This window comes from Erpetoichthys calabaricus, chromosome 11 (assembly GCF_900747795.2).
Source record: "Erpetoichthys calabaricus chromosome 11, fErpCal1.3, whole genome shotgun sequence".
Lineage (NCBI taxonomy): Eukaryota > Metazoa > Chordata > Cladistia > Polypteriformes > Polypteridae > Erpetoichthys > Erpetoichthys calabaricus.
This window is the reverse complement of record NC_041404.2, coordinates 53,419,228-53,425,170: the sequence shown is the minus strand read 5'-3', so window position 1 is coordinate 53,425,170 and position 5,943 is coordinate 53,419,228. Positions and strand designations below refer to the sequence as shown.

The 5,943-nt window shown below is 43.8% G+C and overlaps 1 non-coding gene across 1 annotated transcript; it reads left to right on the top strand.

The window, feature by feature from the left end:
- Positions 1-4,902: 4,902 nt before the first annotated feature.
- On the top strand, positions 4,903-4,984 carry trnas-uga (transfer RNA serine (anticodon UGA)). Its single transcript has one exon. It is a non-coding gene; the product is annotated as a tRNA-Ser (tRNA).
- Positions 4,985-5,943: the final 959 nt, after the last annotated feature.

Sequence of the window (5,943 nt, the reverse complement as noted above, 5' to 3'; positions counted from 1 at the left end):
TCAGGTAGTCCAGCTCCTCCAGGATGGCACATTCATAAGTGCCTGCCTCTCCCAGCACAGAGCATGGAGGAGATACCAGGAGACCAGGCCGTTACACAAGGAGAGCTGGAGAGGGCACCTCGTAGAAGGGCATCAACCCAGCAGACCATTGTTACCTCCTTTTGTTCTCAATGAATTACACAGTAGTACTCAGTAAAGATTTTCCACTTGAATATTTCATTCATTGTGATCCGATGTGTGATTTAAGTTTTCCCTTAATCTTTTTAAACAGTGTATATACTGTACAGGACTGAGGCAGGTTCCTTACCAGAATGGGAGATCATAATGGAAAGCCAAGGATGTTCCCAACCAGGATGGGTGCCAGTTCCTTGCCGGAATATACGGCCTGCTTGGAGAAGGTGGCTGGTGCAGAGGGTTATGTCTCAATACCCTGACCCCCGTGCACATGATAGCAGCATCCCACTGCTAGAACTACCATTAGGGACGGCAGTCTGGGAATTGTAGTCCCACGGAACAGCCATTTTGCTGATCTTGGGTGCCACCAGGGGGAGCTGCAGTGCATCCGGAAAGTATTCACAGTGCCTCACTTTTTCCACATTTTGTTATGTTACAGCCTTATTCCAAAATGGATTAAATTCATTTTTTTCCTCAGAATTCTACACACAACACCCCATAATGAGAATGTGAAAAAAGTTTACTTGAGATTTTTGCAAATTTATTAAAAATAAAAAAATTGAGAAAGCACATGTACATAAGTATTCACAGCCTTTGCCATGAAGCTCAAAATTGAGCTCAGGTGCATCCTGTTTCCCCTGATCATCCTTGAGATGTTTCTGCAGCTTCATTGGAATCCACCTGTGGTAAATTCAGTTGACTGGACATGATTTGGAAAGGCACACACCTGTCTATATAAGGTCCCACAGTTGACAGTTCATGTCAGAGCACAAACCAAGCATAAAGTCAAAGGAATTGTCTGTAGACCTCCAAGACAGGATTGTCTCAAGGCACAAATCTGGGGAAGGTTACAGAAAAATTTCTGCTGCTTTGAAGGTCCCCATGAGCACAGTGGCCTCCATCATCCGTAAGTGGAAGAAGTTCGAAACCACCAGGAGTTGTCTGACAAACAACTCTCCCAAGCAGAGAAAAACGTCCTTTCTAAAGGGTTAAATTTTGCGGTCACACCGAAACAAATCCCGCTAGTGGAACTGATTACAGCCACAGAATCTGCTATCAGAAACAACAACATTGCTGATTTGGAAGCAGAACAACTGTGGATAAAAGTTTCGGCATGTCTCAGCAATGCAAAACCCCCTGCATCCAATATCAGCATTGAGGAGAGGAAGGCCCTCACGGCACTCAGCAAGGACAACAACATCATCATCCTTCCAGCGGACAAGGGGAGATGCACAGTTGTGCTAAACCAGACAGACTACCATGAGAAAATTTTGTCTCTGCTCAGTGACAAAAATACTTATGAGCCCTTAAAGCGAGATCCAGGTAGTGGTTACAAAAAAAAGGTGATAGATTGTCTTAAGCAGTTAGTTCAGGACAATGCTATTGACCGGACCACATACCACAGATTATACCCAGGGGAATCTACACCAAGTCTGTATGGTTTACCAAAAATACACAAACAGGGTGCTCCTTTAAGACCCATTGTCTGCATGATCAATTCAGTCATGTATAACATCTCCAAGTTCCTGGCCACTGTTCGCTGTTCTTAACCCGGTGGTAGGCAGCTCAAAACACCACATTCAGAACACATTGGATTTCGTGGAGAAAGTGAGAGAGGTCATTATGGAGGCAGAAGAAACCTTGGTCTCATTTGATGTTACATCTCTATTCACTTGTGTCCCAGTGACTGAAGCAGTGGAGGTAGTACGTAAGAGATTACAGAATGACCCCACTCTCAGTAAAAGAACCTCGCTCAACGCAGACCAAGTGTGCCTGCTTTTGGAACTGTGTCTTCAATCCACATATTTCATATACAAAAGCCAGTACTACAGGCAGAAGCACGGGTGTGCCATGGGTTCCCCTGTTTCACCTATAGTAGCCAATGTATATATGGAAGAAGTGGAAAAGAGGGCTCTATCATCCTATCCTGGAACACCACCGAGCCATTGGTTCAGATATGTGGATGACACCTGGGTGAAAATCAGATCTCAGGAGGTACCACAGTTCACAGACCACATCAACGGGGTGGACAAACACATCAAGTTCACCAGAGAGGATATGAAAAATAACAAGCTAGCCTTCTTAGACTGTGAAATTTCCATCGTCAACGGGGGACATTTGAAAGTGGATGTGTACCGTAAACCCACACATACGGACCAGTATCTAAGGTTTGACTCTCACCATCCACTAGAGCACAAACTAGGTGTCATTAGGACTCTACAACACAGAGCTAACACCATTCCCACAGACTCTGAGGCCAGGGAAGCAGAAGAACACCACGTCAAAAAGGCCCTGAGTAAATGTGGATATCCCAGCTGGTCCTTTGTCAAAGCAGGGAAGACACCTAAAGAACGCTCCAAGCGATTCATGACAGAGGAAGGACATCCACCGCCTAAGCGAAAACCCTTAGTGATCCCGTATGTGTCAGGAGTATCGGAACAGCTGAGGCGCATTTTCTCGAAACACCAGGTCTCAGTGGCTTTCAAACCCCAAAACACGCTACGCCAAAGATTGGTCCATCCCAAAGATCGGGTCCCACGGCACAAACAGAGTAACATAGTTTACGCAGTTAAGTGCCAGGAGGAGTGCCGTGAATTGTACATCGGGGAAACCAAGCAGCCACTAGCTAAGCGCATGTCACAACACAGAAGAGCTTCCTCGTCAGGCCAGGACTCCGCAGTCTATTTACATCTACAGGATAGTGGTCACTCCTTTAAAGATGAAGAGGTGCACATCCTGGACAGGGAGGAGCGCTGGTTTGAGAGAGGAATCAAGGAGGCCATTTACGTGAAAAAGGAACGACCATCTCTGAACAGAGGAGGGGGCCTAAGGGTACATCTGTCGCCATCTTACAATGCTGTGATTGCAGCCATTCCTCAACCCTCTATGAATGGTTCACACGTCTACTAATCAGTGGACAATTTGCATATCACTGATCAACTGGCCCTTTGTCAATGGTGCTAGTCTCTGTGATTAAGCAAAGGAACTGTTTATAAGGTTGGGGAAACCTGCAGTCAATTGAGACTGAGGAAGAGACTTGGATAAGTCTCGAAATAGTTCTCCCACTTAAAAACTTTGTCCAGATGAACAGAATCAAATTTCTAGGACTCTTCCTAGAGCTGGCCAGCCATCTAAACTGAGCGATCGGGGGAGAAGGGCCTTAGTCAGGGAGGTGACCAAGAACCCGATGGTCACTCTGTCAGAGCTCCAGAGGTCCTCTGTGGAGAGAGGAGAATCTTCCAGAAGGACAACCATCTCTGCAGCAATCCACCAATCAGGCCTGTATGGTAGAGTGGCCAGACAGAAGCCACTCCTTAGTAAAAGGCACATGGCAGCCCACCTGGAGTTTGCCAAAAGGCACCTGAAGGACTCTCAGACCATGAGAAAGAAAATTCTCTGGTCTGATGAGACAAAGGTTGAACTCTTTGGTGTGAATGCCAGGCGACACGTTTGGAGGAAACCAGGCACCATCCCTACAGTGAAGCATGGTGGTGGCAGCATCATACTGTGGGGATGTTTTTCAGAAGCAGGGACTGGGAGACTAGTCAGGACAAAGGGAAAGATGACTGCAGCAATGTACAGAGACATCCTGGATGAAAACCTGCTCCAGAGCGCTCTTGACCTCAGACTGGGGCGACGGTTCATCTTTCAGCAGGACAACGACCCTAAGCACACAGCCAAGATATCAAAGGAGTGGCTTCAGGACAACTCTGTGAATGTCCTTGAGTGGCCCAGCCAGAGCCCAGACTTGAATCCGATTGAACATCTCTGGAGAGATCTTAAAATGGCTGTGCATCAACGCTTCCCATCCAACCTGATGGAGCTTGAGAAGTGCTGCAAAGAGGAATGGGCGAAACTGGCCAAGGATAGGTGTGCCAAGCTTGTGGCATCATATTCAAGAAGACTTGAGGCTGGAATTGCTGCCAAAGGTGCATCGACAAAGTATTGAGCAAAGGCTGTGAATACTTATGGACATGGGATTTCTCAATTTTTTTATTTTTGATAAATTTGCAAAAACCTCAAGTGAACTTTTTTCACGTTGTCATTATGGGGTGTTGTGTGTAGAATTCTGAAGAAAAAAATGAATTTAATCCATTTTGGAATAAGGCTGTAACATAACAAAATGTGGAAAAAATGATGCGCTGTGAATACTTTCTGGATGCACTGTATCTATCATAAATCTCCTTTCCTATCTATCTATCAGTAGTATATATACAGTGAATATATTTATATATACACACACACATAAGAAAAATGCTTTCGCCCAACTCTAGTCATCACTTCTTCCTTTTCTCACCCTTTACCCAAAATAAAACCAAATGCATTTTGTCTCTGCTGTTAAAAACTACTCAGGTAACAGATAGCAATATTACATTTAAAATAACTAAATCTCTAGATTTTTGTTATAATATGTATAGTACTAATTCAAATCACACTAATGATCGCCGTGTTCCTCATTCAGTAGTGTAAAGGAGTTACTTTTCAGTGAGAAGATCATTTATTTGGATAGTTAATAAGCGATTATCAGCTGAAAGCCTATGCAGGTAATATTAGCGACTTATGTTCCAAAGATCCACGCGACGTTTATTAAGGTGTAACATCGGTTTTGTTATAAAAAGAAACACTCCGTAATAAAAACGATAAAATATACAATAAATCATAAAGCATAGCCACTAAAAATAGTGTTTTACATGAATTGAGCAAAAAAGACGCCAGAAATTTATAACAGCTGTGATGGCCGAGTGGTTAAGGCGTTGGACTTGAAATCCAATGGGGTCTCCCCGCGCAGGTTCGAACCCTGCTCGCAGCGATATCTTTTTTTTTTTCTTTATAATATACGTGTTTCATTTTTTTCCTTTCCTGTTCTTTATTAAATTTGCACAGCAGGACACGACAGAAAATACAGATACGCTGAAACTCTTAACTATTTTTCGTATGATATGACTGTTGCTATAAATGCAGATACTTTGAATTCCAGTACAGGGCCCACAGTTGTCGGCAGTTTTGTATTCAACTACTTGACAAAAAAGGACGAAAGTGCCAGCGAGCGACCTCGCATGGTGTTACGAGGAGCGATCCGTGAGACAAACCGAATAACATCCACTTGCTGAGACACAGAATGGCACCCCCGAGCAGCCATGAGTCGAGGTAATTCTTGGTAGCGAAAACCAGTCAGATCGCTTTCTGCTACCAAGATTCTTCCAAGAATTGAAGACTCGGGCCAATCGCAGCCCGTATCGGCTACCAAGAATTGGCGAATCACAGCTCGTGCTCGTGTTGGCTAGGGCGGGCCAACCTCTTGTCAGTTAATGTATTCTGCAAAAGCTCGTTGGAGCCGGCACACAGACGATTTGCGTTTCATTTTAAACTTTCTAAAAATGTTACTCACGAGTGTCGGCTTGTGCAGATATATTTACATTCACTTACACATTTTTTGAATGATTTTTCAAACATTCTTGGTGCACTTTATTACATTTAATTATAGCGCTTTTCTCACTACTCAAAGCACTCAGCAATTGCAGGTTAAGGGCCTTGCTCAAGGGCCCAACAGAGCAGAGTCCCTATTGGCATTTACGGGATTTGAACCGGCAACCTTCCGATTACCAGTGCAGATCTCTAGCCTCAGAGCCACCACTCCATTTATTAAATATGTGTGGAAAACGTGTAAAAACAGATATGATAATGTATAAATATAATAAACATTGAATTGTATAATCATAGTTTCATTTTTTATACTTAACACTAATTTCACAAATCGTTCATATCAAT